The sequence below is a fragment of the Vicia villosa genome, linkage group LG1 (assembly GCF_029867415.1).
Source record: "Vicia villosa cultivar HV-30 ecotype Madison, WI linkage group LG1, Vvil1.0, whole genome shotgun sequence".
NCBI lineage: Eukaryota > Viridiplantae > Streptophyta > Magnoliopsida > Fabales > Fabaceae > Vicia > Vicia villosa.
This window is the reverse complement of record NC_081180.1, coordinates 6,690,222-6,706,292: the sequence shown is the minus strand read 5'-3', so window position 1 is coordinate 6,706,292 and position 16,071 is coordinate 6,690,222. Positions and strand designations below refer to the sequence as shown.

Here is a 16,071-nt window from a genome sequence, read left to right as displayed (position 1 = left end):
ACCATTCAAATATGGTATAAATACCATCTTAGTATCTGGTATAACGACCAGTCATAATAATTTCTCAAACCAAGAGAAATTTAATAATTCTCTAAAGAGAATCCAAGAAAAAAAAATTATACTTGATAATTTCTCAACTCAAACGAGGAGAAATTAACATTATTCTCAAAGGAGAATTCAAGAAAGTGCTCGGAAAATTCAACGAGTAGAAAGAAAGGGGGAGAAGTTAGCGCTTCGACAATTCAAAAGACGTGGAGTTATCACTACAACAAAAATGGCTTTAAGCAACAACCAAAAACCGTGGCTTAATGTAGAAAAACCGTAGCTTAAAGGTCTAGGAGGCAGTTTATCAGGCGTAGAGTAAACGGCCGTTGCCTATTCTCATAGAGGACGCTTTTTTCACTTTAGCCCATGTTAATAGAAAAGCGCAGCCTATAATTGTGAACAGACCACGGTTTACCATGACAATTTAGACTGTCTCATAAATAAGCTATGGTCATTAAATATTGTAAGCCAATTTATGTTTATTTTCAGCCACACTTTAAGACCGTTGCATTATATTTTTTTTATTTTTGTAAACATTTATAAAACACACATTGTTGAATTTATTGAGTATGCAATAAAATTTTAAAATAAAATATCCAAAAAATTACTAATGTGCAAAATATATTGGAACCTTTGTTAGTAAGTAAAACACAAACTCATTTCGTGACCTTACAAACTTGTGTTAACAAAAAATCATGGCGAATATATCAAAGAACTATATAACACAACTCAATTTGTAACTTTGCATTCATGGATAATAATCATTTTGAAGACTCTTCATCATATTAAAATTCATCGTTATCTTGGGAATATTCTTCGTTTCTAACCTGTAAATATAAAAATAATATATATCAAAATTAAAATTAATAAAAGAAACAAATCAAAATCTCTAGATTCTAAAAAAGGAAAAAAATAACAAATCAAAAGAAATAATATATAAAATAAACTCTTTCAATATTTCTGTTTATAATTTGCTTCTCAATTAGAGCTTATAATCAAATCATGACATAATCTATAGAAGTTAATAATCAAAAGGACAAAAATAATTTAAAAAAACAGACCTTCTCCACAAGGAGACTTTCCAGTATTGACTTGAAAAACACTAGTTGGCATCCTAACAAATCTCTTCACTCTAAAGCGCAAATTCTTGGCACCACAAACAAAATCATCATAAACTAATAACAACAACAGCAACAAAAAGATTTCAGTTTGTAATGATTTCAACATAAACATAAAGAATGAAACATGAAAGGAGCAATGAAAGTACCCTTTTCCAGATTTTTGACGTGCTTGGTTGGAAGAAAACATGAAAATCCTCCAAATCAGGCTTCGTGGGTTTTGCATTACCATACGCCGTTTCCTAAAAATCTAGATCTTGGTTGATACACGATCAGATGAAGGTGAGATAGTTGGTTATGGATAGGGTTTTTAGGTTAAAATAATAGGCCCCCATCTCACTCTTATTTTAGTAAACTTGTATTTTTATTTTAATAAAAAAAACCATATGCTTTTAAAAAGATATGAAATATAATATATCATTCTATTGCACACAATCTTTAATTCAAATAAAAACTAAATTTACATAATTTATAAATATATAAAAATATATTACGGATACTATAAACGAAATTTATCAATTTTATAATAAATTATGCTTTAACTATTTTATAACAAATTATATTGGGTTTAATGAATATGCACTGACAGTGTAAAACAGTTTTACACTGTCATCCAATAGAAAACAAGCAATTTGCATGTCATTAAAATTTTTTAAAGATAAAAGTGTGATGGAATTAGATACATGGTTGTGATTGATGGACAGTGTAAAATAATTTTACACTGTCAGTGTATCACCCATTTTCTCAATTATATTTCATTATGGATTGTCACTACTTTTATAAAATAAATTTTTCCCTTTTTTAAAATTTAATTTATTTTAGAATAAATTTTGATATAATTAATTTCATTTTTATTAAAATAATAAATTTTAAAATTTATTTCCTCAAGACTATGCATTTTAAGTTGTGTAGTGTAGTTAAGAAATAACTACGTAACATTGTCAAATGACTCAAATAAAAAATTCATGTTATTAATTTGAAATTATTTTAAATTAAAACATGTGTATAAATATGTAACATGATGTAACATTGACAAAAATTCAAGTTGGCTTGGTGGTAGAAAGGATGTTGATTATAGCTTTATAAATGGAATTGCAAGTGTTCGATCCCTAAGGGACAAATTTCTTTAGAGAAAATAATCCTATATACAGGATTAATGTTGAAACCGTAGTGTTTACGTAGTCTTTAAAGAAAAGCCACGCTTTACAGCCGTTGCCTTTTTCAAATAAGAAATATAGCACAATTGCAAAAAGTGAATACGCTAAAGTTGCCTTTTCAAATAAGAAAGTTAAAAGTGAATACGCTACGGTTTTATAAAAAAAGTTAGAAACTTGCCTACATCGATTTATAAAAAAAGTTAGAAACTTGCCTACATCGAAAAAACCGCGGCTTTTACCCTTTTAGGCTACAACGTTGCCTATTCATCCGTTGCCTAAAGTAAAAAATGTTGTAGTTGCCTATTCATCCGTTGCCTAAAGTAAAAAATGTTGTAGTGTATGAGAGTGAGGAAGGAAAAACTCAAAATAAGTTTTTGGTGTATTTTGGAAAGAAACAAGTGATTTCCTTATATAATGAAGTAAACCAGCCAAGATTTTTAATCTAAACAATATAGGACTAAGAGTATTTTTAACTAACACACACAATGTGGGACTTAACTTAGAAACTTTTTCAATTCATTTTCCTATTTTGGAATAATAACATAATGTTCCAACAATTATCAGCGTACAAATGTTTAACTGGAACATAAAGTGAATTCTCATAAATGCCAATTACTTTTCTAACTCCCTTTAATGGGATGATTTTAAACAAATAAAATTATATTCTGAACACCTATATCACTGTAAAGGTTTCTTAGTAGTGTTATCATACAAGAAGGTACAGGTCAAGGAATACATCTCTATGAACACAAAAACCATCGAAGTCAGATATCTAATGGTAAACACCCCTTCGTCATACAACATGATAACTAGGAGTCCAACATTCAACATTCTCGAAGTAACTTTATCCATACTTTACCTCAACTTGAATCACCCTCTTGAAAGCAAAGAAGTTGGGGTTGTAAAAGGAGATCGGGAGATAGCCCAGACGTGTTACTAGGATAACCTATGAATAAAAAAGGTGTCGATGACCTCGAGGGTGAACAATCAATTTGTGTAATTTTTCTATACCGAGGTGAGCACCTCAACTACTGTGACTCGGGGTCGGTCAATTGGACATGTTATGTTCTGTAAGTTATTGACTTTTTGGTTGGTGATCCATGATAATTTTAGGTTTAGCTGATTAGAAACATACCATTATATAAACGAGGGTTGTTTGCAAGTGTATGATGAGTTTATTATAGGAATAATAATAGGTTTTAGTTGGTCTAACATGTACTTACATTGTCACCAAGTATAACAATTTTGAATTGAACATTGTTCTTTGAGTTTTTTTAAAATTTAAAATTAGATTTTTCTAACACATATTTTTGATTTTATGATTTCTTAACTTGTGTTCTTAGAAAATTTCTTTACCCACCTTCCTATGGGAGTCACCCCAGCGAAAACTCCACTTTACCTCTGCTTCGGAAAAGCATTTCCGAAGTATTTATTTTTAAAAATTTTTTTCAAACTTCAGAAGTGCATCTCCGAAAACACCTTTTTTCAGATTTTGGGGGGTTTCGGAAATGAACTTCCGAATTATGCAGAAACTGTGTTTTTTTTTAATGTTTTTGGAAATATGCAGTCTCGTATTTTTTATGTTTTTGGAAATACGAATTATGCAGTCTCGTATTTTTAATTAAAGGAAGACGGCAAATAAAAGCGATATATAAACAGAAAATACTAATATGATAAAAATAGTAATATATACAAGCCGATCTAAATCCAACTAATAATAGTGTGCGAAAGATACAATCCGAAAACAAAAAAAAATAAACCCGACCACTACTGGGTATGCCTAACCCTCTCTCCCTGGGACCTCCTCTGCCGCCTGTATGCCGCCGCATGGTCCGCATCAGTGGCGATCATCTCCATCACGGTGACTGCCTCTAGACCGCCCTGATGAACAACACCTCGATCCAACGCGTTCCGCCCAAGCATCTCTATCTGCTGGCAGATCAGCAGGAGATCAATGGCGTGGTCATCCTCGGCCTAAAAATAAATGTGAAATAATTAAAATGATACGTACCGTGAGTAGTGTGCAGGATCCGGTCAACTTCCTGGTCCTCCAGTTGGAGACCTCATTCAGCTTCTGGTATAGGTATTCCAGAACAGCTGACCCCCAGTTCCACTAGTGAACGATAGTCAAATCCATGAAATAGCGGAGGTAGGTCACGTCGACGTACCTTGCACTCTTTTCCACAAAGAGTGCAGCTCCTACCACAAACATGTACCAGCACCAGAGAGCGCAGCCACGGTGATACTGTGTAAATAGGACGTCATCCGCCTCCTCGGATTCGGCCGTCGCCACAAGGTGGTGCTCGAAATACGCGCTCAGTGTGGTGAACCGGGTATGAGGCCCACTTGTCGTCTAGCACTCATAGTCAGCAACTTCGGGCTCCATACCCAAATAGAGCGCCATCCACTCAATGGCTTCGATCCTCTGGATCCGAGAGTGGTCCAACAGCGTCCCCTGGTCGGCAAGTGGAGAAGACACTGCATATCATGCAAGTTGATCGGCATCTCCCCGACCGATAAGTGGAAAGAATACGTCTTCCTGTGCCACCGCTCCACAAAGCCCCCTGCATGTCGTGGCTGATGGTGGTATACCCCGTCATGCAGAGCCCACTAAACCCTGGAGCTCTCACCGCGTCGTTAAACCACTCAGCAGTTGATTTAAACAAACTGAAAACCTTCCGGGAGTGGTTCACCATTTTCAAAGGCTCTCTCTCCAGTTAAAAAAACAAATAAAAAAGTATGTTAAATAGACCGTTAAGAAAATATTGAATAAACGGCTAAATTATAAATAGTTAAATAATATAGTCGGGAAAATTATAAAAAATACCTCTCCCTCCCAGATACGTCGAGCAACGTGCTCGTGGTAGGTAAGCAGCACGAAAGTGTCACTGGACCCTCCCGGGTAGCCATCCTCCGGCTCATCCTCCTCCCTGTGTGGAGGTTCAACATCCGGTACCTCCTCCGCCTCGTGGTATGGCACTGCCTCCTCCTCTTCTCGCTGGCGGGAAGAAGATACCCGAGCCAGACGACTCCTCGATCCAGATGTAGAGGTACCCTCGTCCATTTCCACGGGAACTCACACACATCGTCCCCGACCCTGCCCCCGTCCCTGCGTCAACGCCATCTGCATCGCCCGCTCGCGTCTAGCCGACGCAGTCTGAGTCTCTCTACCCTGTCTGATGCGTGCTTGGTTGTCTGACATGTTCCTGAAAACAATTGAAATCGATTAATATGCGAGACAACAGAAAAAACTAAAAAAATTGCATTTTTGATACACTTCCGAAACACCCCTGCGAAGAAGTTTTCTGCAACTTCCATGGCATAGCTCAAAATCCTAAATCAAAACTACTTTTATGCCTACTAAACAACCTAAATATCAGTACCAACCTATTTTAATGTGATTTTTTCAATTTCTAAACACCCTAATAGAGTAATGAATAATGGATCTAAAATAAACCATTAAGAATATAGTTGGTTTTCTCATATCTTACTTAAATCGTTTCTTCTTTAATAAATTTTTACTTTTCAAAATATATTTTTTATTTATCAAAATAGCTCTAATATGACTAAAAACACATCATAGTAATATTTAATTGCATTTATATCCTCTTATTAGGCTAAAGAAATATATATTTTTTCATTTATCTTCTACCTAATATTCATAATAGTTGTTTCTTTTTAAAATTTATTTTTATCATTTATCCTTTTTGTGGTGGGTAAACAATATTATTTTTCTCATCATATGCTAAATGTGAAGTGAAAAAATGTTATTTCGTTATTTTATGAAACTAAAATGAAATATATTAAAATCGTTCAAGCATGTTTTGTTCATCTAGATGGAAAAGATTATAGGTTCAACTACAAAGATAAGAAGTTTTTTAGTGGTCAAATAATATATTAATAAAAATGAAAAAAAAAAACTACAAGAGATACAAAGATAATCTACCAAAGAATACAAATATAATCTATCAAATTATGATGATAAAAATAACAAAATTTTCACCCAAGAGGACTGGGATAATATGGCAAGAGACTTTTTCACCCAAGAGTACAATTTTTGTCAAGTGTTAAATATTTTGAGGGAGAATTTACCCGAATTATACACTCTTTTTAAATTATCCAACACAAGACCAACCAAATTAAATAAAAGCTTCTTATCATTATACTTATTTATATAGAAAAATAATTACACAAAAAAATTGTATCAACTTTTTATAGAAAAAGGTTTATGATTGAAAAAGAATTTAATTTAATTTATATGATAGGAAATAAAATAAAAAATATTTTTAATAAAATTGAAGAAAATTAATTAATATTCTATTTTGAGAAATATGAATTACTTTTATTTTTATTTTATTTAAAAAATAATATTATTGAACAAATGCTCCTATCATTAAATTTATCTATATAAAAATATAATTATGAAAAAAAAAGTGTATCAACTTTTTATAAAAAAAATTGTACTAAACATTTGTAATAATATTAAATAAGATTGAAGAGAATTTGTCCAAATTTATTTATATTCTTTTTTAGTAAACTTGAATTATTTTAATTTTAATTTAATTCCAAATATAATATTATTGACCAAATGCTCCTATCAATAAGTTTATTTATATAGAAAAATAATTATACAAAAAAATTGCATAAACTTTTTATAGTAAAACTTTTATCATTGAAAAAGAATTTAATTTTCATTTTTGGTAAAAAAAAAATATTTTTACAATAAATAATTATACAAATATAAAATGAATTGGTGAAAGCAGTAATATTTTAAATTCTTTACCTTATACTTCTAACCAACGCGTTCAAGTTCTGCGCATGAGGCCCATTCTCCTCCAAACCATATTCTTCCCGCCTTTGTTTTTTTCCTTTAAATATCACTCTGTCTTTCTTTGTACCTCTCATTCTCATCATCATATAGCTCTTTTCTCATAATATTTATCTCTGTTTCAAGTTTTTGTTCAATGGAGTTCAAATATCATGCTGTCGACAACGTCAAACCAACAGCAACTTCGCATTCTCCTTCCCCAGGCACATATCTCCCTCATCAATCACTTCAAAGTAAGTCACTAGAAATACCCTTTTTGCTTCAACAGCATTCTTTGTATGCCTGATATTAATCGTTGTTGTTGTTTTTCAGTGAATGGTGGTTTTTATGGCTTCCGACCTTCGTTAACCGGGGAGGAGGCACTGCGGCGAGAACTTGAGAAGGAGGTTATCCGCAGAGAAATTTTGCGGAGGATGGAGTTGGAGGAAGAGGTGAGGAGGGAACTTGCAATGGTAAGGGAATTGGGGATTTCAATACCGAGGCCGCTGATAAATATTCATGGACTTGTGTCGCAGTGGTCAAATTCATCGGTGATGAACTCTGTTGCGGCTAGCCATACGGGTTCGTCACAACCACAATCGATTCTGCCTCCTACGGAAACCATCCCTTCTCCGGAGAACAGTGACAAGGATAAAGTTATAGTGTTGGTCAGTTTTCATAGCTTATAAAAACATCGGAAGAAAATGATGTTACCTTGGGAAAAAAAGAGGAGAAGCTTGCAGTGATGATTTATAAAGATGTAAATCATTGTGAAAATGGAGAGCTGCATGTGGAGAATAGCAAATGCTTTTCGGAAAGTAACATTGCAACGGAGGAAGCAAGAAATTTGTCAGATTAGTCTTTTTTTCAAAAATTGCTGTGAAAGGCCATTTAAAAGAAAAAAAGCACCAAAAAAGTCAAAACTTTTGGACAAAACATTGTTAGTCCTCCAACATCGTCTGTTTATAGCGAAGCTCCTACATTGATCAAGGATACAAAACATATGTAAAATTGAGAGACATTGTTGGAACTAAATGGGTTTATCTATTTTCATAAAGTGAAATTCTTTAATTTAGAGTACTCAAATTTTTTGCATTTTAGTAGTATTTTGGATAACTTAGATAAATTCTCAATATATAATCTTTGTTATAATATTTTAAAAATTAAAAATATATATATTAATAATAAATATTTATTTTTCTTTCTATACCAAAACATCATTTCAACTAATGTTAAGAACTTTTTTATTGTTTCTTCAAATCTCCCTTCCCCAAAGTCAACTTTCTCTCTTCGCAGAAATCTCACAAATAAAATCTTATAGTGTTTTTGGATGAAACATTTTAATGAGGTAATGTAATGTTTTAAGGAAATTTAAAATGAATTGCACAAAATTTATATAACGTGGTTTTGTATCTCTAAATCAAATTTTTTCGTTGAGCATATCAAAATTTGAACATCAAATCACAAATGTTTATACAAATAAACCATATTTAAGATAATCAGTGTTTTAGATTGGTCATTTTGATGGCTCAAGCAAAATATCACATTTTCAAGGTTACATTACCGCATCTCAAGATACATACTATTCTAAAACTCTAAACATCTTAATGTTTGGAACTAACTTGATCCTTAGAGTGTTTGTCGATCCACGCTACTAGATAACATCTATTAGCGTTGGCTGAAATCGAACGCTACATGCCTAAAAATTGGCGTTAAAAAGATTTTAGCATTGAATTAGCGTCGTTGTCGAGCCTATAATAAAACCTGCAAAGCTATGTTGTAGCGTCAACTAATAAGAAGCCTTGGTTTAGCTAGCCTCGGCTTATGCCGAGTCTAAATAGACGACACTAGAGGTTGCCAGTACTATATTCAAAAGACAAAAAGTCAACAAAATAGCGTAACATCGGTCCAATCAACGCTATAGTCACTTTAGAAAAGTCAACAAAATAGTGTAGGGCCGGCTCAAGCGACGTTTAAGTCAATTTAGAAAAGTCAACCAAATAATATAACATTAGTCCAACCGACACTAAAGTCAATTTAAAAAAGTCAACAAAATAGATTAGCACCGGTCTAACCGGCGCTAAAGTTAATTTTGATAAAGTCAACAAAATTCGGGGATGTGACATGTGGGTGCATATCAGTTCCTTCAACCCAAGCAAGGTTGTTATATTGTCCTTTTTCTAGAAAATTTAGCAATTCCTTTTACATAAAGTGCACAATCAAAATTGAAACACTATTGACCTTTACATACAATTGGGGAATTGGTGCTTCAAACTTTGAAACCGTCTTGACGAACCTAAATTCAAAAAGGTGTCTAGAAGGTGTCTAAAAGATATTTATGCCCTTTTACGTTGCCATATCACTATGGTTGTTCATGCTACAGTTCGGTAAGAAAATTGAACCGAACCATACCAAACCATTATATAAAGTCACCTGAACTAAACAGTTTCAATTTTTTTAGAACCATAACAAACCTTTAGAAGACAAACTGTTTCAAACTTAACCATTTGTTAAAGAACCGAACTATTATATTTAGTTTTAAAAAAAAATACTTTTTTATTTTTCGCAAAATATTGATTTTTATTTTCGAAAAAATTTAGACATTTTTATTTTTGTAAAAAAAAACGACTTTTTCAATCAACTGGTAATTAAAAAAATCGATTTTACTGTATTTACAAAACGGTTTTAATGTGTTTTCAAAAAGCATGATTTTACTGTATTTTGGAAAAACTCGATTTACAATTATTTTTTTATTAACCCAATTTTACTGTAACTTCAAAAAACTCGATTTTACTGTATTTAAAAAATAATTTTATTGAATTTTCATAAAAAAAACATAATTTTGCTGTATATTTAGAAAACTCGATTTGACTATATTTTTGAAAAAACTCGATTAAACAGTATTTTCAAAAACTCGATTTTACTGTATTTTTTGAAAAACTCGATTTTTCCTTATTTTCAAAAAAATTGAGTTTATTATAATTTAAAATAACTCAATTTTACTGTATTTAAAAAAAATAAATTTACTGTATTTAAAGTAAAATCCAATTTTACTGTCTTTTTAAAAAAACTCTATTTTACTGAATTTTAAGAAAACGTAATTTTACTATATTTTCAGAAAACTCGATTTTACTGTGTTATTGGAAAAATCAATTTTACTGTATTTTAATAAAAACTCATTTTTACTATAAATTTAAAATACTCAATTTTATTGTATTTTAAAAAAACTCGATTTTACCATGTTTTCTAAAAATCGAGTATTTTGAAATTACCGTAAAATCGAGTTTTTACCAAAATTAATGTAAAAACGAGTTTTTGATAATACAATAAATTTTTTTTTTTAAATACAACAAAAATACATTTTTCCAAAAATACAGTAATAACGAGTTTGTTTGTGTAAAATACAGTAAAAATACATTTTTTTCCAAAACTATGTTATTTATCTAGTTTTTTAAAATATACTAAAGTCTAGTTTTTAAAACTTACAGTAACTTCGCGTTTTTTGAAAATACAGTAAAATGAGTTTTTTTTTTAAATATAGTAAAATTGAGTTTTTTGAAAATTACTATAAAATCGAGTTTGTTTTTTTAAATACAGTAAAATTGAGTTTTTTTTAAAATACAATCAAATTGAGTTTTTCCAAAATTCTAATAAAATCGAGTTTTTCCAAAAATAAAGTTTAATCGAGTTTTTGTGAAAATACAGTAAAATCGTGTTTCTCCACAAATACAGTTAAATCGAGGTTTATGAAAATACAATAAAATTGAGTTTTTTGAAAATACAGTAAAATCGAGTTTTATTAAAATACAATAAAATCGATTTTTTCGAAATTACAGTAAAATCCAGTTTTCTGAAAATACAATAAAATTGAGTTTTTTTATTTTCCAAAAAACGACTTTTTTATTTTTTGTTAAAAATCGATGTTTTTATTTATAAATAACGAATTTTTTATTTTTCTTAAAAAATCGACTTTTTTAATTTTCGAAAAAATGATTTTTTTTTAAAAAATTAAATTAAATTTATTGTTTTATTTTCTTCTATCGACTTTTTTATTGTTTTATTTTTTAAGAAGAAATTCAATTTCAATACTTATATAACTTCTGTTCGGTACAGTTCAGCGGTTCGGCTCAGTTCATAGTTTTTTTAACAACCCTACGTATCAAGGGAAAATAGTAGCATATAAATTAGAGCTTCCATCTTCTTTTAAAATCTACCTAGCCATTCAATTTCTGCTAAGAACTAATCATGGAACAAACTCTCTCTCTAATTTTTTTTCCATTCCTAGTGTCATAGAAGAAAATTTTTATTTTTTATTTGAAGATAAGAGTTTTGTAGAAGAAGAGAATGTTTCTGCATTTTCAACTAGTAAAAATTTGTGAAATGAGAAAAATATTTCTCAAACTAGTCTAATCTACAAAAACTGGTCTAAGTACCAAGCATAAGTCCACAGAATCTGCACCTTAGACTATATCTCATTTATCCCCTCCAACTAATTTTGCATCATTTAAAAGTGATTGGGATTAGTCTACCATTGGATTACAACCACACTCAAACTCATCCAAACTGTGTGATCCATTATGAATCTCTGTTGTAAAATCAAGACCGCCACACGTCCCAACTCTATAGGCACATGTCCCGGCCCACTCCCAAATGCAAACTCTTCTCAGCAGAACAACAGTCATGCGGCGACCATATTCCCATCCCTCTATTTCCCCAATTTGTGTCATACTATAACTATAACCAACCCCACATCATTCAAATGTCAAGTCATCATGAGATTTCTAATTCCTTCTTAGTGGTTCATATATCTTTAATATAATGTATTTAGTTTTCACATGTAACCTTGAAGACAAGGTTATTAGTGGATCGAGAAATTGTTATAGTGTTGTTAAAATAATGATTCAATTGTGAGTAATTGAGGAAATAGTTTTACCTTGGATAGAAATATGGTGAGTTGAGTATTTATAAGGAGGAGAATTGTGTGTCTCTCACAAAGGTTCCAGTCTTATTCTATGTATCAATGCTCTCTAATGAAAAACTCCTCCAACAAATGGTATTTTGGTTCGAGAAAGGGAGCGACTTATTCATATCGAAAGGCACGGAAAGTGGTGACCAGTTGCAAGGTGTCAAAGGTAGTACAAGTGCGAGGGAGAGTGTTATTAGTGGAGAAATAGTCACATATTGGATACGAATGTGGTGAGTTGAGCATTTATAAGTGGGAGAACCCACTCACCTATCATATTATAGTTTTGGATGAATAAGTGGTGTGTCTCTCACAAATGTGCATAGTCCTACACTATGTACCAATGCTCCCTAGAAAAAAACTCCTCCAACAAATGACATCACGAGTTTTTGGTTCGAGAAAGGGACCGACTTACTCGTATTGAAAGGCCTGGAAGTTGGTGTCATGTTGCAAGGTGTCAACGGCGAGTGTGAGTAAGTAAGGAAATAATTCTACAAAGGATAGGAATGTGATGAGTTGAGCATGTATAAGTGGAAGAATTCACTCACCTATCACCTTACAGTTTTGGCTAAATAAGTGGTGTGTCTCTCACAAAGATGCATAATCTTACACTATGTACCAATGCTCCCTAGTAAAAAACTCCTCCAACAAGTGTGTGATAGGTTTAAAAAAGTTATCTGAAAACCCTTGTGGTTGAAGGAATATGTCTCTAAATAAAAATCTTAGTTATTATATTTTTATTGCAATTGTTGTTTGAATTCCTTCGAGCGGGTTTTAGACCATTAACTTATAGATCCATTAAGAATGACTTGATATTTAAAGTGTAAAATGTGATATTAACGAGAAAGAATATACAAAATATTATTCTTCTGGCCCAGTAACTCTAAGGTTCGTCTAGGCCAGGCCCTCACACCTCCCTGAAAATTACCCAAAACGTAAAATACATTTTTCTGTAACTGCAAACTACGGTGACTACGAATTATGTATTCACTAAAACATACTCACATATAAAAACGGTGTACAATTCCATAAAAAACACCAAACAAACCACGAACTACGTTGACTCTCATCCTCCATCAAGGAGGTACGTAGGCATCTGGGCAACTGGAACGAGTCTCCTTCCCCTAAAACTAAGTACGTTTGAGATTTTATTCTCTACCCTACTATGCATTTTTAACCATAATTTTTTTTTTATAAATCTTACCATAATACTCTTATAAGTGGTTTAGATAAGTGATTTAAAGATTTAATGTTGTTGTTGAATATCCTAATTGGTTCAAATGTACTTCAAATTAGATATGCTTAAAGACCGGTTACAAATCTCACAGACGGAAAAATTTGGTGGGCCGTTCAAGAATTATTCCCTTTGATTTTTATTTTTGTTGATTAATCATTTATTTTAGTTTTGTTATAAAAATATATGGTGTGTTTGTCATTTTGACTTTTCAATTGGTGTAAAATGTTTCTGTTTTGATAAATGGACATAATAAGTTCAATATTTCTATTTTGAAAATGGGTAAAATAGATTATGTAATACATGTTTCAGTATAGAAAAAAAATTAATAACAATGATTTCTCGTCGGTTATTTTAATAAACACGAGTAGTTAAACTAAATCAATTACCATTAAGTCTTTTCCATCGGCATAATTTTAACCGAAGGTAACATGACACACTTTTCATTATACACTTATTACTTCACATATATATTTATTTATTTTCTTCTTCTTAGTCTTTTAGTTAATTAAACTCTAATTGATTTCTAGTCGTAGAACTCTCCATCAAATGATTTTATAATTAAATCATTGTTAACATTTGGGAAACTTAATAATTTAATTACATTATATTAACAGAAAAATTAAATTAATTAATTGAAAAATAATTTAGTTTAAATAATTTTGAAATTACCTATATTTTAAAAATAAAATGAAATTACAAACAAATAAATTATTTAATTATTTAGTATAATTGTCAATTATTCTCGGTGTAGAAGTTTAATACTTTCAACCGAGTGTAAAAATTATTTATAATGACAATTAATAAAAATTAAATTCTTCAAACAAAAAGAAAAATGTGTTCTTTTGCTTCTATTTGTTCTTTATACAAAATAACCTATAGAATCCCCTTTAATTTTTTAGTTTTTTTTACTTAAAAAAAAAGACACGCAACAATAATATTATTTTACACCAACTTCTAATACAATGAATACTATTAAATATTTTAAATCATAAGATATTTTAAAATTAATTATATAATATATTATGTTATGCAGTGTTTTTTCTGGGAATACAAATTTATTCACATGAATATAGACCGAAACATTTTTTATTTTAATGTTTATTTCAAGTTTTAAGAAATTACTAGTAACAAACCCGTGCATACGCACGGGCTCTGGTCTGATACGCGCATTTATTTATATAATATATTTATTTTAAATAAAATATTTAAAATGAAAAAATATTTAGATCAATAATAAAGTTTTCATATATCAAAATATTTAGATCAATAATAATTTTTTTCCTCTTATATCATTTTTGTATCATAAATATTTGAATCATAAATATCATCTTTCTTATATATAAATATGTAGACAAGACTATATATTTTTCCCGTATTTAAATATTATTTACGTTTAGGTATCATTTACAAAAATATTTGGATAAATTGTAAATTTTTGTATATAAAAATATTTAGATCAATAATAGATTTTTTCTCATATACCATTTTTGAATAAATTTTTTATGGATCTAAATACCATTTTTCGTATATAAAAATATTTAGATCGATAATAATTTTTTTCCATATACAAATATTATTTTTGTTTAGGTATCATTTATAAAAATATTTGAATGAATAGTAAATTTACGTATAAAAAAATATTTAGATCAATAATAGATTTTTTCCCGTATATCATTTTTGAATAAATTTTTTTTGGATCATAAATTCCATTTTTCGTATATAAAAATATTTAGATCAATAAAAGATTTTTCCCGTATTTAAATATTATTTATGTTCAGTATCATTTACAAAAATATTTGAATCAATAGTAAATTTTTTATATAAAAATATTTAAATCAATAATAGACTTTTTCCCGTATACCATTTTTGAATTAAAATTTTTGGATCATAAGTACCATTTTTCATATAGAAAAATATTTAAATCAATAAAAAAAATTTCGTAGACAAATATTATTTATGTTCAGGTATCATTTACTAAAATATCTGAATCAATAGTAAATTTTTGTATATAAAAATATTTAGATCATTAATAGATTTTTTCCCGTATACCATTTTTGAATTAAATTTTTTTGGATCATAAATACTATTTTTCATATAGAAAAATATTTAGGTCAATTATAGATTTTTTCCCGTATACAATATTATTTATGTTTAGGTATCGTTTATAAATATATCTAGATCAATAGTAAATTTTTGTATATAAAAATATTTAGATTATTAATAGATTTTTTTCTTGTATACCGTTTTTGAATTAAATTTTTTTGATCATAAATACTATTTTTCATATAGAAAAATATTTAGGTCAATTATAGATTTTTTCCCGTATACAATATTATTTATGTTTAGGTATCGTTTATAAATATATCTGGATCAATAGTAAATGTTCGTATATAAAAATATTTAGATCAATAATAAATTTTTTCCCGCATATCATTTTTGAATTAAACTTTTTGGGATCATAAACACCATTTTTCATATAGAAAAATATTTAGATCAATTATAGATTTTTCCCGTATACAAATATTGTTTATGTTTAGGTAATGTTTACAAAAATATCTATATCAATAGTAAATTTTCGTATATAAAAATATTTAGATCAATAATAGATTTTTTTCCCGTATATCCTTTTTGAATAAAATTTTCTGGATCATAAATATCATTTCCGTATATAAAAATATTTAGATCAATAATTAATTTTTTCCGTATACAAATATTATTTTTGTTTAGATATCATTTATAAAAAT

General features: G+C 29.6%; 1 long non-coding RNA gene across 1 annotated transcript; it reads right to left on the bottom strand.

Moving 5' to 3' along the window:
* Nucleotides 1–798: 798 nt before the first annotated feature.
* Nucleotides 799–1,355, bottom strand: LOC131600291 (uncharacterized). Its single transcript, XR_009283092.1, has 3 exons — nucleotides 1,313–1,355; nucleotides 1,107–1,220; nucleotides 799–872 (listed from the first exon to the last, which is right to left on the bottom strand). It is a non-coding gene; the product is annotated as an uncharacterized LOC131600291 (long non-coding RNA).
* Nucleotides 1,356–16,071: the final 14,716 nt, after the last annotated feature.